We start from the raw sequence: 23,381 nt of genomic DNA, 5'->3' as shown, positions 1-23,381 counted from the left end.
TGAGGTCAGGAAATGAGTCATGGACATAATAAATATTGCCATCTAGGCCATGCAAGGACTTTGAGTTCTTCTAAATGTGAGCAGAAACCATACCCAGGCTGAAAGCAGGAGACTACTACCATGTGGTTGATTTCGCTGCAGGTGGAGACCAGCTCGTAGGAGTGAGGATGGAATCAGGGAGACAAGTGAGAAGACTTCACAGTGCTCTAGAGAGAAGTGAGGGAAGCCAGTTTGAGCTTTGCCCTTCAGTGGATCTGTTTTCACCAAGTGGACTTTCTCTCTGTGTCTCAAATGCACACAGCCCTTTCCCACTCAGGACTTTGCACTTGCTGTCCATCATGAGACATATTCTAGCCTTTCAAATGGTGGGCTCGGTCCCATCCTTCAGATCTCAGCTCACTTGGCACTTCCTTACGAAAGCCTTCCCTGATTATTCTGTCTGAAGTCAGCCACCTCAGAAAGCTTCCATCCTACCCACCAGTGAGTTTCCTTCGCAGCACTCAACACAATCTGTATTTCTCTTGTTTATTGATTTGTTGATTTGTCCATTTTATTTCTCTTCCCCTTGAATGAAGGGGCATGAAGACAGGGACCTTGTCTGTTTTGTTCACTGGTATACCCCACCACCTAGCAGCCATGGCTGGTACATCAGAGGTGCACAAATAAGTATTTATTTGTTGATGAATAAAATGATAAGTGAAAAAGAAGTTGAAAGAACTAACCAAATACAGAAGATACTATGGTGCCCATAAGGTACATACTTATCCCCGTCTTAGAGACTTAGGAAAGGATACTTAAAAGAGAACTTCAGTTATAGATTGCAAACCCTAATTAAAAAAAAAGTGGATTTCAATTTGTTTTATGTTTGTCCTCATTTAAGGACCTGTGAAAACATTTTTTTTTTCAGATATAAAGGCTATCCCTCATTTAGTTTTCTACTCCAGTCTTCCTATTCTTGGGAAGGCCCAAAAGATTCTGATCCTTTCTTTGTATTCCTTGTTTGTTCTTGCCTCACATCGGTCTATGCTGGGTTGCCATGTTGAATACTTATTGCTATTTATACAAAGTATCTGCTTATGCATTGGTCAGAAATCTTGCATGCCAAGCTCAAAAGTCTTTGCTTTTTCTCGATAGCTCTTCAATGCATTGGGTACCATCTTTACCTATTATCCAGGGCATGGCTGGGTCTTCTGCAGCTCTGCCTCATTCTACATTCTAATATGAGGGATTACTTTTCCCCAAATCTCTGTGTCCAGAGTCATACCACTGGGTAGGAGCAGATCTGCCTAATATCAAATCAGATACTTTTTTTTCCCCCATTATACCATGCTACACAGTGACTTGCTATTTCCCATCACTAACCTTTTGTTGTTACTTTTTTGGAGAGGAGGCCATATGTGAAATTATTGAATAAAGCTCTTAGTTGGTGCTAAGATATATATCAAGCTTTTAATAATTCATTATCATATGACCATTTACCTCCACCTGATCCTAAGTTAGATATTGCTGTGCTCACTTTTCAGCTGAAAAAAGTGAGGAGAAGCTATATATCTAGGATAAGCTCACACAGCTACCAAGTCAGTGAAGGTGCATTTCAAACTTACGTTTGTCTAAGACCCACAAAGCCCGTATTATGTTCTTATCACTCTACTGCCATCACGAGTCCCAATGAAATGGCTAAACAGTTAAAATTAACCCTGCCAAAATTCTAGTGCCTGTTCTCATCTTTAGATACTTTGTCCATTATACAATTTTCTTTTATGATTTCTTCAACATCTTCACCGCTTGCCCTTTGGAAAATTAAGAAGGATGTACGATTTTCCTCCAGATGTGTTTATGACATAATTAACCCCATTTCATTTGTTAAGTATTTATTGAGAATTAATTATGTGCCAAGCAAAGCATCAAGTGGTGAGTAGAGATATTTAGATGAATGAGACATGATTCTTCCTCTGGAAAAGCTCATATCCTACTGAGAGAGAGAGTCATTAAAGCAAATAATTACAGTGACCCCCACGTGATAGTTTAAATAAAGACACCCAATGTAAAGAAATGGAGAAGAATTAATTACTCTGGGAGGATCTGGGAAAACCTTCATGAGTAGGTGATATTTGAATGTCCATTGAAGGATAACTAGGAGTTCTATACCAACAGATTTTACAGTAGCAAGCTGTAGCTATACGAAGTGTGAGCAGTATTTAGAGACTATCACTGTCCCCATAGTGATCAAATTTTCTATGTATGAGGAAATAGAGTGGGTGTAGTGAATGAGACTAATGATACCGATAGTATCAGGGTGTGGCCTGCACTAGCACACTAAGTTTAGCCTAAGAAATTTAGGCTTCACGAACCCACAATAAATATCACCTCCCACCTGTTAGCATGGCTGTTATCAAAAATAATAATAATAATAAGAGAGAACAAGTATTGTTGAGGATGTGGAGATAAGAGAACACTTGTACACTATTGGTAGGAACATTACTAAAAATGGTATGGAGGTTCCTCCAAAGTTTAAAAATAGAACTATCATATGATTCAGCAATACCACTTCTGGGTATGTATCCCAAGAAAATGAAATCGCTATCTCAAAGAGCTCTCTGGACTCTCATGTTCACTGCAGCAGTATTCACAAAAGCCAAGATATGGAAACAACCTAAGTAACTTCAGTGTATATTGACAGATGAATGGAGACAGAAAATGTGATACACACACACACACACAATGGAAAATTAGTGCCTCATTTTTCTCATCTGTAAAATGAGGATCATAATAAAATCTACTACAGTGGTGTTATGAGAATTAAAGCAGTTAATACATGTAAAGTACTCTGAACAGTGCTTGGCACAAAGTAAGTGCTCAGTGAGTATGTGTTATTATTCCAATATCTAAAATTGGTTGTGGATTACAGAATGCCAAGTTGTTGTTAATCCTTACTGGGAAGATCCACGTAAGAAGAATTGGTGACTATGAAATATGGCACTTAAACTGAGGCCAGTGCTCAAGCTGCTTCCTCATCGAAGGAAAGTTGGTAACATTTTGGGAGCATTTACCATATGTTAGTGCATTTACATGTATTATATCATTTACCCTCACAAACACACAGTGATTGATACACACACACACACACACACACACACATATACACACACATATATATGTATATGCCATATAATCTTTCTTTTATTAAAAAGGAAAATGAGGCATAAAGAAGTTAAGCCACTTGTACTAGGTCACACAAGTAGGAGGTGTTGAGACAAGGATTCTAAAGAGGTTAGACTGACGGCAAATTTATTTTTTTCACTATGCTACCTTATCTTTCAAGTTCGGTCAAATAATTTTTATGTTCTATGGTTAAAAATATTATAGAGCTGATACAGAAAAATCTGCTTTGTATTATTGCTATAATTTGTGATCCTCATGTTTGTAAAGCAGATTTTTTCTTAAACTATTTCACACTTCCTGTCCCAAATGCTTCCCATAGCAACATATATATTATTAGTGGGTTTTTATATATGGCAACACTAGGTACCAAGATATGGTGCCTTTCTTTGCTGTGGTTCGTTCCAAATTGAGTCCTCTTGGTAAGTCTGAGGTCTTACAAATTCTTTTTTGATGATGGGCCATGCTTCACTACTAATACAGGCTCTCTACTTCCTTGGTATTTTATGGCAGTCTTCCATATTTATATACTGTTGTTTGCCAGGGGCTCTAAACTTCATAATAAAAAGAACTGAGTATCAGGAAGAACTTGAATTGTACAAGTGAACGTGATATAAAAGTGATAGAAACATTCTTTGGGTCAAACTCATCAAGAGCCAGCATGGGAGTCAATAGGCATAAGGCTGACCTTTTCAGATCATACCTTGTGATGCAGGCTTGAGATGCGACCCAGTGCATTTAATGGGCTGATAATAAAGGATAATCCAGTTTCACCTCATATGTGATTAAAAACCTCACAGTAAATATCTGACTCTCATTCATCTCCCATATTAGTCATACCTATTTTGAATGGATAAATCAGTATAACAGCCAACTGTAGAATATATACAGTGTTCTTCTTGTGTGTCTACCAAATTGGATGTCTCTTGTCATAAACCTGAATCAAACTTTCATATTTCTCTAAGATATTGTCAAAAGATAATGTGAGTATATGGCTTACATGATGTAAGCTAGTGATAAGTATCTGTTGGTTTTTACTCTATACAAAATGCAAACCAAAATGACTTTAATAAAAAGCATTTTGAATATTTAATTTATTTTCCAATGAAATTCCCATAAACTTTCATTAAAAAGGCATATTTTATGTATAAATAATTCATTCATCTATTCCTTAATTCACCTAATGTGTAAATGTTTATTAACTTCCACTACATCCTAAGTACCTAATTCATGCCACAAATTGTTCTTTTATTTTGTTGAACTCTTAAGAAAATAAATTTAAGTAGATATTATAATCAATTTACAACTGCATAAACTGACTTCCAGTGAGGTTTAATTTTCCTAATGTATAATTGAAAGTTGCTAGTGTCCAATTTATGATGGCAGTATTAAAAAAAATCCATTATGAGATGACAAATTTAACAATAACAATTTGGACAAAAAAAAAAAACTGAGATGCAGCTTCTAACATGGACTTGTTGTATGAAATCTCTAAATTATTAAGTAGGCTTAAGACCTGAAAAACTAAAAAAGTATTGGAATTAAAGGAAAGAGAGTGGGGCAGGGGAGGGATGGATTGGGAGTTTGGGATTAGAAGATGCAAACTATTAGAATGAATAAACAACAAGGTCCTACTATATAGCAGAGGGAACTATATTCAATATCCTGTGATAAGCCACAATAGAATATGAAAAATAATATATATATAATATATATAAATAATGTGAATCACTTTGCTGTACACCAGAAACAAATGCAACATTGTAATCAACTATACTTCAATTAAAAAAAGGAAAGAAATAGCTTTCCCTGACTAATTCTTGTACATTTTTTGAAAGTTTTGTTTAAGGCATTTATGCAGTAAGAATATATTTTTGGCAAAGGACATATGTCAGACACTTTCTAGGATATATTTGGAACATATCAGACACACATTAGAGGTTAAAAAAGTAGGAAAAAATGCCCTGTCGGAGATTACATTGCAGCAGAGGGACACAGACAATAAACATAATCAATAGGAAGATACCTAGCGTAGTAGAATGTTATACCTGCTCTAATAAAAGAGAGAGAGAGAGAGAGAGAGAGAGAATGCCGGATGCAGGCAATGTAGTTCCCTGAGACAGGGTTGGGGGGTATTAACTGTAAGTAGTACAGTCTGAGAGAGTCTCACTGGGAAAATGACATTTAAGCCCAGACTTTCAGGAGGTTGAGAAAGTAGCACAGAAGGTAGAGAGGAACAGTGTGAGAAGGTATTCCAGGCAGAGAGAAGGGCCACCATAAAGGCTCCAAGTTGTGTCCATGCTCAATATGCTCTAGTAAGCAAGAAGGCCCCAGTGAATTATGGGAAGTATAGTAAACATATAATCAGGTTGATAAATGGGGGCAAATTGAGAAGGTACTTACAGGGCAAGGAAAGAAAATAGGAAGCCACTGGAGAGCTGTGGAAAGATTAGATTTATGTGGCGGAGAACTCTGGCTGCTCACTTAAGAACAGGTTGCAAGTAGGCAAGAGTGGAGGCAGGGAGACTATTGGAAATGAAAGGCAAGAAATAAGGGAGTCCAGTGGGAGTGAGAAAGGCTGTCAGGTTCTGCGTATGTTTGGAAATCAAGGCGATAAAGTTTCATGATGGATTGGAAATGGGGTGTGACCAAAGTCAGGGAACAAAGATCAACGTATTATGTTTGGCCTGAGAAACTTGCCCAGTCAAAAGCAGGAGTTCAGTCTGGGGCATGTTTGCTTTGAGATGGCTGTTTATCAGTGCAGGCATTGAGTAGCTAGCTGGATACAGGAGTCTGGAGTTCAAGGAGAGGGTTCTAGGGTGACAAGTATGTTAGAGAGTCATCCCCATAGAGATGGTGTTTAAGGGAGAAAGAGCAGCTGGAGAAGAAGACAAAGGACTAACCGTTGAGGTACTCCAGTCTGTGAGGTCGCAGAGAAGTGGATTATCTAGTAATGGAAATGGAGAAGGAACAAAAATAAGGTAGGAGGAAAAACAAATGAGAATGCATGCTCTTATTATGGATGAGGTGATAATTAACTGTTTCAAATGGTACTGATTGTTCATGGAAGGACTGAGGATTGACCATTGGATTTGACAACAGGTATGTCATAGGTGGTCTTCATTTAATCAGTTCTGGTGGCATGATGAGGATAGAAATCATTTGGATTAGCTTAAAACTGAAGAGAAGTACCATAGATAAGTACAGCTACAATATATTAAATTGTAAAGCCAGCTAAGAAAGAGAGTCATAGCTGAAAGGTGAAGACGGGTTACAAAGGGTTTTTTATTTTATTATGAAAGAAGTACAGACACGAAGTTATGCCAATGAAAGTAGGATAATATAAAGAAAAAATGATGATATAGGAGGGAGAATAATTGCTAGAATGGTGGGAAAGTGAATGGATGAGGGATGTGTAAGTATGTCTGGCAATTGTAAGAGCTAAGCTGAAGTCGTAATAATTATTTAAAGGGAGAGTAATCAGCCTGTTTTGTTTTTGTTTTGTTTTTTTCCCTCTAGCCACAGCCAACTGCCAGGTATAGGTATAGCGTAAGTCCAGAGTTGTATTTAGTGGTGGTTTTCTAAGTGGATTCTGCAAACAATGAGAGGGGTCAGAGAACTAAGCTTTTATGCAAAGAAGTGATTAACATGTTGGCCCTGGAATTTAAACTGTGTAAGGAGGGAATATAGGACTTGAAATGGGGAAGGGACAGAGATGAAGTGGTTAGAGAAAGGGATAAAAGTCCTAGTGAGGTGAAAGGATTACTGGGAGTATTATAGGAAGTAACCTGGAAATGGTGTTAGGAAATGGTGTCAGAGGGTAGGGGTATTGCAGTTATGGTAAACAGGATTTATGGAGATCTGGGTAAGAAGTGGCTAAGGTAGAGTGGAGGATAATGTCTTTGGAGGAGAAGGATGAGGTCACAGAGCTGAGGGGAGATTACAGTGTTAGCAGCATTGTCTAGCTACATATATATTAAAATACCCAAGTGCTAAGACAGAGTGACATTGGAGAGAATGACAATGAACCAGAAGGGAGGTGGTGGGATCCAAAGCTCGAGGTTTTCAGGGAATACGACAGTGATGTGCTCATAGAGGTATAACAACCAGCTCTTTGGAGAACAAAACAAAATATCCCTGATTTTTAGTGTATGTCAATTTCCTTGATGTAAATTGCATCATGGCGCCTCCAAGCTACTAACAGACTATTAACAAACACAGACTTGGGAAGGACTGTGCACAGTTATCTCTCATGAGTAGGTTCAAGCCCGCTCACCACACACCAATGAGGTCTGATGTGAGAATGGTCTGGAAATGAGGAGCAGGAAGGTTAGTGGTAGGTACAAGGCCCATGTGAGAATAAATAGACTCCAAGTTGCAAGGGCTAGAGGGGAAGCAGAGGCCTTGGGGGGTGAGGGGAAGCCCGTTTTCTGTAAAAGCAAAAAGTTGAAGAAAACATTCTGGGAAGAGTTTGAAGATATAGGAAGTTTTGCTGATGATAGAATTCCCTGATGATAAAACTTCCTGAATTCCAGAGAGTTCAATGGAGGGATTTAAAGGCAAGAAAGGAATGGGGAAAGAGATTCTGCTTTATGGAGATAAGAGCATAAGATGAGGGGTGATCTATGTGTCTAGGACTTCTTTCATTAGAGGATAAAAATAGCAATAGAAGTTATCAGGAGATGAGTTCTATTAGACTCAAACCTGTAGTGGAAGTGAGGCAGTGTTAATGAGCCTGAGGGGTGTGTCACTTGTCAGGGACAATGTATACCTACTCTTAGTAGATGGGGGCCCTTTTGACTCCCACTGGTGGAGTTGAGGATCTCTGAAAAGGTCAAAAGTTACTCAGATTGTGTGGAAACTTCTGTTCCTTAAACTATCTCATTATCCAGGGACCCTTTCTTAACTCATGAGGTTGGGTGATTCCTCTGTCTCTGAGCTCCTCCACCCTCTGTCTATCTCCAGCAGGTCTCAAATCACCCTGTTATAAATCTATAAATTTATTTTACTGTTGCTCCAATATGACCAAAATCCTTGAGGGCAAAAACCCCATTAGTCATCTCTGCTTTCTTAGTTCTACGCCAATTCCTAACACAAGCCTAAGACATAGTAGCCTTCAGAGGATGTTAAGGTGAATCATCACTGTAATAAGATTTATCATTTACTGAGATTTTAGTATGTGCTGCGTACTGTGCTAAGGACTTTATAAACCTCATCGTGTCATCCTCACAGACAAGTCTTTTTCTTCCCCCCATTTTACAGAGTTGGAAACTGAAGCTCAGTGGATTAAGTAACTTGCCCAAAGTCAAAAACTTAATAAATGCCAGAACCAAGGTCTTTTTGATTCAAGATTGTGTATTTAGCTTTTTTACTAGCTCCATTCTGGAGGAAGCTAACTGTGTCCACATGTAAATTAAAAATCAGGGTTTCAGCACTTCTCAGATTTACAGTGAGGTTAGTAGCTCTCACCATACTCTGAGATTCTCAAGCAGGATCAGATTTAGTATTTGTAATCTTAAAGGCACCTGACAGGTTCAGACGGAACCAGGGGCATTCAGACTGATAGGGTCTGCCAGCTGGTTGCCACACATCTGGTGGGGAAACAGTCTGATAACCAACCTAAAGATAAGCCAGATGTTAGGCTAAACCAAGAACAATGACAGACACTCAGCAGTCAGAAAGAATAAGTTGTCAGTGTCCGGATGCAAATGCATTGTCGTGAACTGTTCACTGTAGATTTTTTCTTTTAAGTCCAGAAAATCACATCAATCCAGTTTAACAAATATAATTGAGTACCTACTATATGATGTGTCAAATATAAAAAAATTATGTATATATTTTAAAAGCTGTAGTTTCTGTCCTTGTGAAGGTCAGAGTTTAGAAGAGATGAACATGTGATAGCTATAGTATGATGTATGAATTGTTCTAATTGATGGGGACATCAGTGTGGATACTGATGATACACACTGGTAGCAACTGATGCTACCTAAGGAGGATCAGCAAAAGAAAAGAAGATTTCATCTAAGCCTTGAAATAAGAGTAAGAGTTTATAAGTAGAAAGTATAGTAAGGATCTTCCTGGTAAAATGAATTGCACAAGTCAAGGCAACTGGCATGAGAGGCAGAGCACCCGGGAGTTCGTCCCTCTTTTGGTGCAGCTAGAACTCTTGACTGTGAGAATGGTGATAATACACCTACAAAGGTAGCCAGGGCCTTGCATGCTGTGCTAAGAGTTTGGACATCATAATCAATTTAAATCTTAAACTCTGTCAACTATGTACTTATTGAAGTCTTAAGCATTGCTTAGATATGAGGGAGAATTCAACCAGGTAGGAAATGACACATCTTTACTTGCACTGAGCTTAGGTACAGCTTAGGGAGGAAAAAAATGGATGCAAAATACTTGGAGAAAAAGTTGATTGCTACAAAGTATATATTGTTCAGTAGGAGTTCCAAAAGGGGCAAATTATTTTGACTTGGAGTCATCAAGGAAAGCTTCAAAAAGAGTAGGGATTTTGAGATGGAACTCCAAGATGGGTGGAGTTTGAATAACTATATTTATGGTTAATGTTTGCATCATGTTTTCAGATTATGACCTCAGCATTTCCCGTTTCACTTCCTTGTCCTTACACTTTTGTGATAGACGTAAAATAAAGATCAATGCCATGATTTCACATGTGCAGAAGCTCACATGGGCTAAGTGACCGTCATCACTCACTTAAGAGGCAACAGGGATAGGATCTCAGTACGGATATGTCTCATTCCATAGTCAGGCATCAATTCTTGTTAACTGGGAAATCCTCAAAAAATTGATTGGAGCAGAGTGAGGAAAACACCTCTTTCCCCAGCAGAAGAGTCCAACCTTGTGTGGATGTGTCGATAAGGGGGTAAGGGTGAGTAAACCTTCTTTACTGAGAGAAGCCCTAGACCTCAGAGTCCCAGAACTCAGAGTGACTCAGAGAATGCCTGCAGTCATGGCTGGGTGTCAGCCAACTGCCCTGAGAGAATAAGGTCAAGGATATGGAATCAGCTTTACCTGCTCTCTCAGTACACCCTTGCACAGACAAAACACAATAGCAGATTTGGCCAAGGCTGCAGCCAGCAGGGGACACCATTTTTTAAAGTCTCACTCCACAATCTTAGAAGATTTGGGTACTTTCTAATCCTAGTGACATATTCCTCACCATAATCAGGATTGGCTTGAACCTACCTTCTCACAGCCTGCATTCCTCATTAGCTAATTGTTCTGGACTACATTTTAAGAATCATTTTCTAATGAAAACGGGAAAGGAAGCACACACTGTGCACAGGTACTTTGCCGGATATGGTGTATATCATCTCTACTGTAGTCCTGGAAATGACGCGTGTTTATTTCTCCAGCCTACCTCCTGGCCCTTCTTGTTTTGGACTATCTTTGGAAATGGGAAAGTAAACATGTGGAGAGGGCTAGTGTATTTTAATAATCCATGAAGTTCTGAGACCTTTACCTGCATTATCCAGTTTAATCCCCAGAATAACCCTGAGAAGTAGGTGTTCTAATTATCCCCATTTGCAGAGATGAGAAAATTAAAGTCCAGAGTTTAAATAACCTTCCCAGGGTCATTATGGCCGGTAAGTGGTGGAGCTTGAGTGGAACCCAGGTGACCTTACTCCATTAGATGCCATTTGGACAAAGGCAACAGGAAACCTGAACCCAGACCAGCATGTTTTGGTTAACTGATGCTAAAATGAAGAATTCATTCCCTTGCTATCAAGATAACCACATGCTTTTATTTCTGGTGTAAAGAAGTAGCCAGTTAATCTCCTCACTATCCTTTGTTCCAATCTGCCCTGCAATATGCTATGTATAGCTACCAGGGTAGGATATGCAATCTTTCGAAAAAAATGTGTATATACATAAATATGTACATATATATGTAAAAATAGACACATATATGTTATAGCATATATATTTTAAATTATTCTAAGTATATATATATATGTAATTAGAATTTTTTAAAGTATATTGTGTCCAGTAGACTCAAAGCCATTGATTAGATAATCCATTTAGCTCTCATTCCGAAGATGCCCCTTGGTCTGATTCTTCTGGGGAGAAGAAGCTGTGCTGACAATATTGCACTTCAGTGGTGAAGGCTGGGTAGAAAGGGTTTTATAGCTTCTTGGGATTTCACATTCATATGAACCTTCCAGAGAATTAGATGATAAGAAAATAATGTACAAGACAGTCCTGTGGCCCAATCCAGTTTCAGCTGCTTGTTAGCCTCAGGATTCAGGTCCTCTTCTTTGTAAAATTATAGTATCCACCTCATAGGGTTGTCATGTGGATTAAATGAGAAAAAGTTTCCACGGCAGTTCATAAAGTGTCTAGTCTATTCAGTCATTTAAATATATTTTGATCGTTGTTTTTAGTTTGAATGTGAAGATTTTTTTTAAATTTCTGAAAGATACCTGGGTATGGGCATAAGTATTACTGAGTGCTTCCATGTGCCAGACATTTTGCAAAGTGCTAGGTAGTCACCAAAATGAAGACAGATGGGGGCCTGTGTCCATAGTGTAGAAAAGGAGATGTAAACACATAGATTAATCCTAAATTGTGGATAACTTACCTGCTCAGCAATAGGATGGAACCAGCTAAGTCTTCTCTGGAGAAAAGTGAAATTGGAAGGGAAAACGAGAATTCCAGAACGTAGGGCCTTCTAAGCAGTGCTAAAACTTGCGTGAACGTGCTTCATCAACACATGTGGGTGTTTTCCTGATCCTCAGTCATCCAGCATAAATGAATTTAAGATAAATGTGCATTCCTTATTCCTGGCTGCACTTTCATCCCTGATTCTCTCCCCTCTTTCTTAGTCATGTGAATATATGACAGAAAACCTCAAATACAAGTGGCTTAAAGATAATAGACTTTTTTTTTTTTCTCTCTCTTATCCACAAAGATGTCCACACATAAGTTGTTCACAATAACAAAAACCTTCTATTTGGTCTTCTGTAATATATAGTCTTTTATCCCATGGTACCCCGTTATGCAATATGGCAGGGTTTCCCAACCCCCGGCCGCAGACGCATACTGGTCCACAGCCTGCTAGGAACCAGGCTGCACAGCACGAGGTGAGCGGCCGGCAAGAGAGCGAAGCTTCATCTGCCCCTCCCCATCGCTTGTATTACCGCCTGAAACATCCCCCCCAGCCCAGTCCGTGGAAAAATTGTCTTCCACAAAATCAGCCCCTGGTGCTAAAAAGGTTGGGAACTGCTGCAATACAGTATCTGTGGCTCCAGCCATCACTTCCCCATTCCAGCCAGCAGAAAGGAAGAATAGGCAGTGAAGGTCATCTCATGACGGTTTCAAAAGACATGTTTCAGAAATAACACATCTAGTAACAAGGAAGATGGTAACTGCAGTATGTAGTCCAAATGTCCCCGTTTTTTAGATGGGAAACTCGAGGAGCAAAAAGATAATATGACCAAAGTCAAATAGTTACCAAATGGCAGGGTTCACATTCAAATCCAAGCAATGTAGCTCCAAATCCTACTTTCTTAGGCACTAATTCTATATACCTGTCCTCTGTGTCTCTAAAAATCATTAATGTTTGTGTTAAATTTTGAAAGATGAATAAGGAACTGATCAGCAGAAAAAACTGGAGAGAAGAGCATCTCAGGGCAGGAAGGACAGTAAGTACGAAAGAAAGAAGGACTCAATGTTCCCATCTATAAATGGGAAAAGGTACCTCTTTCTTCACAGAGCTGTTCTGAAGAGTCAGTCATAGTTAAGAGAGTAAGAGCACATGTCCCAGTACCTAGCACATTCAGAACACTCAATAAAATTGTGTTTAGACCAAAAGCCAAAAGCATGTCTGCAAAAGATTACACAAGAGCCTTGCAGGATCTGCTAACATTCTGTTAGGGGACAGCATAATTAAGGTTGTGTTAATGATGTAAGTGTTGATTTTTTACCAAAACATTAGATGCGGTCTTTTGTAAAAATTTAATTACAGACTTAATTCCACTTGCCTTCCACATGGATTGAAAGGTGGCCGGAGGAGAGCAGTATAGGGAAACTCACACCAGCAATATATTGATTGTCGAAAGGTTTCTAAATGGAAGATGACAATTATATTTAATTGTGTTCATTATCATTAAAAAGTATCTGTGTGAGGGCTTCCCTGGTGGCGCAGTGATTGAGAGTCCGCCTGCCGATGCAGGGGATGCGGGTTCGTGCCCCGGTCCGGGAAGATCCCACATGCCGCGGAGCGGCTGGGCCCGTGAGCCATGGCCGTTGAGCCTGCGCGTCCGGTACTCCACAACGGGAGAGGCCACAGCAGTGAGAGGCCCGCGGATGGCTTAGTATAAAGTTTTGATCACTTAAAACCACCAAGTCTATATTAAGGATACTAACAAGAAGCCTTCACTTTTCACCACCTCTATATAACATTAACCCACTTGAACAAATTGAATCATATTTACCCTAGGCTTTAGATCCTTTCCTTTCCTGCCCTGCAGCTATCCAAGCCTAGAAGTTTAATCTGTCTTAGAGATCAGTGTGTTCAGCTCAATTATTTTCTGAATGGCCTTACATGAGTTCCAGAAAGAGTAACCAACTTCCCAAACATCACCCAAGATCATTTAGGTTGAGATAATAGTCTTTGGATTTTTGAATTATAGGTGACTCAAGAATTCAGTACCAAATGTGAAGCTATTCTGACTGTAGTTCAGGGCTCTTTCAACGTTTCAAAATTAAAGAGCTCAAAGAACCTCAAAGACATGAAACCATGAACACCAAGCAGAAAATAATTTTGAGGAACCTCTATTTAAATTGTCTTTATCTGTATCCCTATAACATTTTAAATATCCCCTTACTTTAATATTTATCTCAATGCAGTATGGTTACCTCCTTATTAATGTTACTGACCCTTCCCTCTCTCCTGGTTATCTTTCATTTACCCCTCTAGATCCACCATCGTTGTCTGCCTTTCTCCATTCTGCTCTGGTATACTCTTCCCTTGTCCTCTGACTTCAGGCTGGGTTCAGCCAACCAAAAGCACTGGGAGAGGTGAGAGGGCGGGTAGATGGTGAGTTCACATCCCCATGGTTACCTACCTCCCTCTACTGAAGGCCACAACGCCTGTCAGGTTGCTCTCTCCTTAGAGCCGCCCTCTTCAGGGTTCAGTTGTGCTTCCTCAGTTTGTCTGTTCATGAGTGGTAAAGACCCCTCAGGGTTACTAGCCTTGGTACACTACACTGTCCCTGGTTGGTTTCTTTAAATTTGATAAATAGTCCTTTCCTTAAACTCTTCTAAAATTACACCATGTTCTTCCTCCTGCCTGGACCTTGGCTGACACAGCTGATACCTAATATATTTGCTTGAAACAATGTGATGTACCTTTCAAAATAAGGCATAAATAAAAACTTTAAGTATATTTAATTTTACTTCTATATGCACAAATGAATTTAGATGAAGTATTATCATTTTTCATTTATTTATTTGCAGCTCCTGGTACCTGTTGGTACCCCATACTATTTCCTGAATTAAAATTTATATACTCAATTAAATATCCTACACTTTGTCCAAATCTCTTGAACCTGAAACTACATGGGGGTTTTTCCTTAAATTACTTCATACAGTCTTTAAAACATTCCTGATATAGATATTGTACTTTCTGTTTTAGGAAACTAGGACTTTTGTAGGGAGGATAAGTGACTCTTCTAAGTGTGCAGATCTAAGAAAAGTAACAACATCGTGCCAGTTAGCAAATATATAATCACTGCAATGAACCACGGAGGGTGACTAGCATTGCGGAATGTCATCAGCAGTGCTGGAAAGGGTACATACTCTCTCCTCTGGAGTGAGAACTATAAGGGGAGTAGAAGGAGTCATATATGTTCCATCCATATGCATATACAGACTTCAAAGGGACAGCTTCCATTCAGTGTTTTGAATGATATTTATCATTATCATTAGGAGATGAGGAGAAGCTTCACACCAGTTTGTGCAGATTATATAGAGAGCAGCTTGATGATTTAGAAAGAGCCCCAGGTTTGAGCTCAGGACATGCTAGATGGATACATTTGGGAAATTCATTGAAATACTTTTTGGAACCCAGTGTACCACCTCTGCATGAGATGTCTGTGTTGCCTTCCACACTGTTAACTCGAGGACAGCGTTCATGTTTAATCCACTTTAGTATTTGGGTACTTTAGTGCTCTATACATATAGAGCATGAAATAAGTACCGTAATTTTGAGAGGAGAGAGAGAGGAGAGAGAGAAAAAGACAGGAGAGAGGAAAGAGAGAGAGGTTTATCTCACAAACTAGTCTATGCCTCCGTCTTAAAGCCAACAGTTAACATCATTTCCAGTCTAAAGGTAAACTACCACATGGAAAAATAAACTTTAGGCCTGCTACTAAACCTTTTGATGGAATCTCCCCTTTTTAAACAGAGACTAGGATAAAACCCTTTAGCTATGATAGAAAAATAAAGAACAACATGACTAATAATTTTAAGTGGTATGCATGTGGTTTAAATACTCAACCATTTCAAAATAAGGTATTAGGAAACAGGAAAAATTGAATCATAAACGGCACGGAATATTCTTAAACATTTACGGGCAAGATGGTTGCTTGATACAAATAAATCATACAGTCCTGGATTTATTCTGATTGATTTTGGAAAAGTTCCAAACCTTCTTTGCCCCACCCCCACCCCATTTCTCTCTCTCTCTCTCTCTCTCTTTTAATTTTTACACTGGGGATAATAGTAACAGTCCTCCTGTTCTAGGATTGTATTGATTAGATAAGTCAATAAATGCAAAGCATGTAAGATATAGTGCTTAATAGATGGTAAACAATAATATTTGTTTCTATTATCATTAAAGCCATCATCATTATCGTCATTCTCTCTACAAAGCACTCTAGTATTAAAGTAACTAATATTTATTGAGAATCTACCATATACTGGACCTCATGCTAGATATTTTGTAGATCACTGCCTTTAATGCTCAAATTAGCTGTGTAACAAGAGACAGTGTGATAAAGCCGGAGATCATGGCATTGCAGCCAGAAACACTTAGGTCCAGACCCTAGATCTGCCACTTCTTAGCTATGTGACTTTGGCAAATTGCTTATCATGTTTGTATGTCGCTGAATGCAGTTATATGACTGAAATAACAATTATTAACTTGTATGCAGATTAATGCAAGTGTTTATTAACATGTACATGTGTGACTATGTATGTAGTATGTGTGTGTGTGTAGAGCCTAAAAATCATTCCTTGTAATTAATCATACTGCTATCATGACCTTCTTATAACCATAAATGAAAAAACTAGGCTTAGAGAAATTTCATGGTATGCCCATGTTCATATCAAGTGGCAGAGCCAGAATTCAAGGTCAAGTTGACATAAATGTCAAAACTTTTTTTTTTCCTCACATCACTACAATGGCTCAGTGTCGATGCAGAAAATTCCATGTGGATGAAGTAGAGGAAAGCTGCAATGAATACACTTTTTACTAACTTCAATTTCACAAATCCCAATCTTTCTTAAATTCATATTGCTTTAAATTGATTATCTCTTTGGGTCACTTACTGTCTTTCAACCATCAGTATTTTATTGGAACTCCCTGTGCATAACCTACTTATTTCACTGAAGCGACGGCTGTTTTTTGATAAAGGCTAGCAGGCAACAGGGTAGCTCTACAAAGGGAAATTTATAAGCAAACAAATTAATATATAAATAAGATCCCACATTTACCTTTTAAACATAATTTCCAGGAAAATAAAATCACAGAAAATTTGGAGAAGAGGGTCCCATAAAAGTGCAAATGCCTAGCATTTACACTGATCATAGTATGTCCTGAGCCTATTCCAAGCACTTTACATATATTATTAATTCATTTAATTCTCACAAGAACTTTGTGAGATAGGTGCAATTTTCATTCTCATCTTAGAGACAAGCCTACTGAGTCATAGATAGGTAAGCATCTTGTTCAAGATCACATAGTGTTAGAGAACTAAACTCTGATTCAGTCGCCCAAAGTGCAGCAAAGCCAATCTACTGATCCCAGGTTGTCATGTAGGAAGGTACTGCATTTATTTACAGGGCACCAAGAAAGGAGAATGGGTAGCTAATGCTCAAAGGCCCTGAACTCCTCCGTGGCTTTCAGGCAAGGGTTTTTAAAGGCAACCTTAGGCAGGTTGCATGATCAGTTCCTGGACATTCTTTGGATTGGCTGGTAGTGAGGTAACAAGGTGAAGTTTCAGGAATCTTAATCATCAGTTTTCTGATTTCAACCAGTCTGAGGTCTATATGCTTGTGATCAGCACGATGTCACCATCCTCCACTGGGTGGGAGGGTTTTAGTTTCTGCAAAACAACTCAAAGATATGCATCCCATTGCTACCTATAATCCTTAAGGAGGGTCTAGGAGCCCTGTGACTCGATTGGTCAAGCTATTATTACTTCTCTTGCTTAAAACTGCTTTTTGTTTGTTTCTTCATTTTCTCACTTCTCTAATCATTAGCTGTTTGAGTCTGTTCTTTGGAACATGAGGAAGGCCTGTCAGGCTGAATTGATTTTTCCTATAATAAGAAGCTGCGGACACCGATGCGTCTGTCACCAGGAAGGCCATGCAGGATTCTGATCTGTTTCAATAGCTGGTAAATGGCAAAGCTAGAATCTGAACCTAGGCAGTTGGACCTCAGAGTTTATGCTCTGTATCTATCAGTCTTTGGGGTAAATTAAGGAAAATAGGCTTATGCCTTTCTTAATTATTTCTAGAATATCTCTGTTGCATAGTTATGGCTGTGATTATTTTAACTCTGTTTGACTTCTATTTAGTGGACACTTGCTAGAAACAAAGCACAGCTTCACACACCAGAATAGGAATAAAAACAACAGTACTGCTTCAGGATTGGGTAGACATGGACATATAAACAAAGTGATGAAATTCAGAAGGATCAACATTCTCAGTCCCAGGCTTTTCTCACCTTATGTACTTTGTGGGGAAAAATCTAGTTTGAAAAGTTATATTGCTTTCAACAAAAATAAATGTTGATTAGCTTTCTTTCTTTTTTTGGTAAGATAAGTTTGAGTCAAAATCAATATCCAAAGGAGCTCCAAAGAAAAAGAGATGTTGTCTGGGTACAGAATTTGTGAAGGGGTAATTCATTCCAGTGGTAGAGGAACCATCTCTGAGTGTAGCTTTAAGCAATTCAGCTTGTAGTGAAACCTCTTCAAAAGAGTATAGGGTTTCAAAAGAACCTGGGAGAGGAGAAAAAAGTTAACATAAATCACAGTCTTATCATGGCCAGGTTCTCAATCCCTTTTCTTCACTAGAGCTGGATCCATTGATTTCTAACCTGCAATATACAAATAATTTCTCCACTCGTCCTCTCACAGTCTCACTCCTGACAGCTGGGATTTAACCAGGTTGTATTATAACACAGGGACTCAAAAGTACCTGACCTTCGCTTCCGATGAGCTTTACCCTCTTTGTGTATCCCCTCGTTCTGATACCTGGTTAAAGCCTGATATCGTTTTGTCAATTACCTAATGCCCTAGTCATTCTAGAGTAGTTCTAGATCCCACTCGTAACAGTGCATCCTCACAGGTACCACAGTCTTGGTTATTCATTCTGAGATTAATTTGTCGATTCATCATCCATTCACTTAAACATTAATTGAGTGCCTACTATGCCAGACATTTTGCTATGTGAAGAAAGTACAGGAATGGAATAAAATATAGACCCATTCTCCTAAGAGCTCAAAGTCATTTTGGCAGATAGATCAGTACAAGAAGCAATTTGAGAATTGTGTAGTTACATGATAGAGGGGTGTGTAGAGAGCCAGAGGATCATGGAGGAGGGATGTGTTATGCCGTCCTGGGGTTCAGAGAAGGCTTGTTGTAGAGGATGGCTCTTGGGCTAGATTTTGGAGAATTAGTAGAAATCTTACAAGCAAGAGAAGGAAAAAAGGAAATTCCATGTGGAACAACAGTATATGGAAAAGCATGGAAATGGTAAGAAATATGATACTCTCAGGGCAAATAGACTTAGTGGTAGACAGAAGAAATTTTAAGAGGAGAGGGTAATATAAATGTTTAGAAAGGAGATAGATTTAGGCAGGGACTAAATTCAGGAGGACTCCGTATTCAGATATGAATTTTGGAACCTTATTTCAAAGCTACAGGAAAAATTTAGCTGAGGGGTGTGTGGGCATAGCTTGTCTCAGGAGTGTGCTTCTCCAGACACTGTCATGACTAGAGGCCTCTGAGTATACACAGTAAGAGTTAGGCAGAAATTACCTTTAGTGTTGGCTGCATATCTCATTAACTATGAAAACTTAACCAACCATCTTAGCCTTTTAAGATCTAGCTTCCTCAGCTATAAAATTTGAAAATTTTCAGCCTCCTGGACTTGCTATAGTAAAGTAGTGAACTTAATTATTGTTGAATTCCCAATGTCTTATATTTATGTTTATTCAATTAAATAACATAGTAAGGACCTGTGATGGTTAATTTCATGTGTCAGCTGGACTGGGCTAAGGGATGCCTAGATAGCTGGCAGAACATTATTTCTGGGTGTGTCTGAGAGGGTGTTTCTGGAAGACGTTAGCCTGTGAATCACTAGGCTGAGTAAAGAATATTGCCTTCACCAATGTGCGTGGGCATCAACCAATCCATTGAGGCAGTGAATAGAACACAAAGGCACGTCACCTCTCTGAGCTGAGACATCAGTTTCTTTTTCTGCCCTTGGACATCTGTGCTCCTGATTCTCAGGCTTTTGGGCTTGGACTGAATTACACCCCTGTCTTTTCTGGTTCTTCAGCTTACAGATGGCAGACTGTGGGATGAGGCACTCCATGACGATGAGGCAATTCCTATCTATTATATATGATATATTATATATATATGTATGATTTATTATATACGATATTATTATATTGGTTCTATTTCTCTGGAGAACCCTGACTAATACAGCATCTGCCCTGTGCCAGCTACTATTCTAGAGGGCACAGCAGTGAACAACAAAAAGTCTCTGTCCTCATGGGCTATTATTCTTGCAGTGACTGACACACAGAAGGTACCCAATGAATATGTGGCAAATTACTGAATATACATCATCAAGTTCTCCATCCAGATTCATAGGTTACCCCTTTGCCCATATAAAATAAGGACAGAGTAACTCCCTTATGCAGTTTTGCTCTGATCTGTATCATTATATTTAGCTTTGATGGGGCTGGGAGCTCACATGCCCTAGTATCATCTGATATCATGAGTTATGTTTGCTCTCTTGCTGTGGCATAGGCAAGATAGTCTGAAGGTTTTGCAAATATTTTTAGAGAGTTTTAACAGTGATTCAACCTTCTTTACTGGTTCATAGTGCTGTGGTTCTCTGAAATCACTGCATTTCTTTATTGGCTTACCTTTTAATTATCTGTCTTTTCCACTGTAAGTTTCATGAAGGCAGATATGATATCTGTCTTATTCCCCACTGTATTCCTAGCACAGTATCTGGTTCATGGTAGATTCTCAGTAAGTACTTTCTGAATGTAAATACTTGTCGCCCCTGTTCCCAGGTACAAGTCAGCTAAAAACCACTGTTATAGAAGACATTTAAGTAGCAGATATGTGATAGTTTTAAAACTCCCTTACCACCATGAATGCTCTGATTCTAAATTGTCAGCCTCTGACAATTTAGAGGAAATTGTCTGAAGAAAAAACTTCTTTACCTTTGAGAGCAATGCCACTGCTCTGGATAGTCAAATGTGAGGAGACGGGGTGCAATTCCCTACAGTAATTTGGCTACATAGAATGGGTTTTGGAGAAGCAAAAAGCAATAGTTAGGTGGTAAATAGCAATATTAGTAACGCTAGGCCACCTTCTACGTTCCTACATGAAATCGAATTGGTGTGGTTTATATGGAAAGTCTATCTGATATGCTTAACTACTTGTAAGCTGTTAATATTTACATACCACCATGGAATATAGACTAGCAAGGTCATTTAACAGTGACAGGGCAGAAAGTCTTCATTTTGCTAATCACTTACAACTCCAATTTCACACTACATCAGTCCTTTTACTCTGGTCCACAGCCCTCCAAAATCCCATTCTAAAAATCCACAGGAAAACATCTGTTCACAATGGGCTACAAAGAACAGCCACTGACTCTCCCCTAACGTCAGAAAATTAAGGGCCAAAGTAAAACTTTATTTGTGCAACTCTAATCCTCACCTCTGTCTACTAGGACCTGACTGTTCTTTCCCTCATCAGCTATCTCCCTTTTGCCAATTCCAAGTTTTCTTTCAATCAGCCTTGTGATAACTTCTTCGTTGCTATTATTTCTCAGTCTTTTTCTTTCCTGTTCTCAACTGTACCTCTCAGCTACGGCTCAAGGGCTCACCACAGCCCCTGGCACCAGTAGTCAGTTGGAAACAAATCTCCAATTATGACTCTCCAACTCTCAGGAACTCCCTCCAGTTCAAACCATGGATAAGATGCTCCCCAGACTTCTGACCAATTTAATGTCTGATGGGCTTCCGCAAAGGGAGAAAAAATTTAGACAGAGGGCATGAACTCCTTCATGATACTGTGTCCATTTAACAGATAAAGGCATGTTGAGTCTCATTTCTAATCACTTAAAGTTTCATAAATTACACAAACTCTCCACTCAGCCTTAGCCAAAGAATTTAAATGCTGGCTCTTTTATATGGGAAAACTTGAGACAGCTTCTTTTATAGAAGGCAAGATGACATGGCAAAGAAAGAGCTAAGTCAAGGAAATCAGGCCAGCAAATCTGACCATAAAGTGAATGAGCGTCCCATTTTCATAGGATTTAAACAAAATAAAACAGCTTTGCACCCTGTTCTGACTCTGACATTTTGCCTCACTGATTTCGTTTTCTTGGCTTTATTCATCGTTGTAAGGCAGGGTCAGGGAAAGACAATTCATCTGTATCCTGTCAAAGTGTATTATTTGCTCCCAGCTGCATCATGCTTCTGATTCCACAATGATATTCTGATGTATTCTGATTTTTCAAATTAATATGAATATTATCAGTTACCAATGAAATATGGATTGTGAGAAGGCCATCAAACCAAGAAAAAGTCTCATTCTTTCTTTCCTTCTTCCCTCTGAATTTTCAATGTTTTTATATTTCTCTTGGCATGTGGGCTAATTTCCTCCAGAATCACATCACCACTGGTTGTTGGTGTTAGCGCATTAGCTGAATTCTGAGCTCCCGCTGGTACAGAAGAGAGGGTCCTTTTAATGAGGAATGGGAGCCAGATATGGAAGGCATTTAACCACCAAAATCATGACACTGGCAGTTAAATGGAAATACAAAAAGCAAATAAGGGACATTTTGTAGCAGTTTTCAAAGCAGGGCTGGTATAGTGGTTTTGTTTCCTAGACACTGATTCATGGACAATCCTGACAAATGCTTATTACTCCCTCCTCAGTTCTACTTCGACAGTCTTCTTCACCAACAGCAGGAATTGTTAATTCATTTGATTAAATCGATTTTTGTTTTGTTTTTTTCATTTTTCTTTTTAATTTATTTAATTAAAGTATAGCTGATTTACAATGTGTTAATTTCTGCTGTACAGCAAAGTGATTCAGTTACATATAAATATATATACATTATTTTTCATATTCTTTTCTATTATGGTTTGTCATGGGACACTGAATATAGTTCCCTGTGCTATACAGTAGGACCTTGTTGTTTATGCATCCCATGTATAATAGTTGGCATCTACTAATTCCAAACTCCCAGTCCATCTCTCCCCCGCCCCCACTTGGCAACCACGAGACTATTCTCTATGTCTGTGAGTCTGTTTCTGTTTCGTAGATACGTTCATTTGTGTCATATTTTAGATACCACGTATAAGTGACATCATATGGTATTTGTCTTCCTCTGTCTGACTTCCTTCACTTAGTGTGATAATCTCTAGGTCCATCCATGTTGCTGCAAATGGCATTATTTCATTCTTTTTTATGGCTGAGTAATATTCCATCGTATATATATACCACATCTTCTTTATCCATTCATCTTTCAATGGACATTTAGGTTGTTTCCATGTCTTGGCTATTGTGAATAGTGCTGCTGTGAAAATAGAGGTGCATGTATCCTTTTGAATTAGGAAGCTCTAGTTTTAGTTTTTTGAGGAACCTCCATACTGTTTTCCATAGTGGCTGTACCAATTTACATTCCCACCAACAGGGTAGGAGGGTTCC

General features: G+C 38.8%; 1 long non-coding RNA gene across 1 annotated transcript in view; it reads left to right on the top strand.

Annotated features, from left to right (window-relative positions):
- The window catches only part of LOC132597763 (uncharacterized), a 2,174,902-nt gene that overhangs the window by 1,188,071 nt on the left and 963,450 nt on the right, over window positions 1–23,381 (top strand). The gene's annotated exons all lie outside the window — the stretch shown is intronic.

Source organism: Globicephala melas, chromosome 8 (genome assembly GCF_963455315.2).
Source record: "Globicephala melas chromosome 8, mGloMel1.2, whole genome shotgun sequence".
Taxonomy (NCBI): Eukaryota; Metazoa; Chordata; class Mammalia; order Artiodactyla; family Delphinidae; genus Globicephala; species Globicephala melas.
This window is presented reverse-complemented; position numbering and strand designations above follow the sequence as displayed.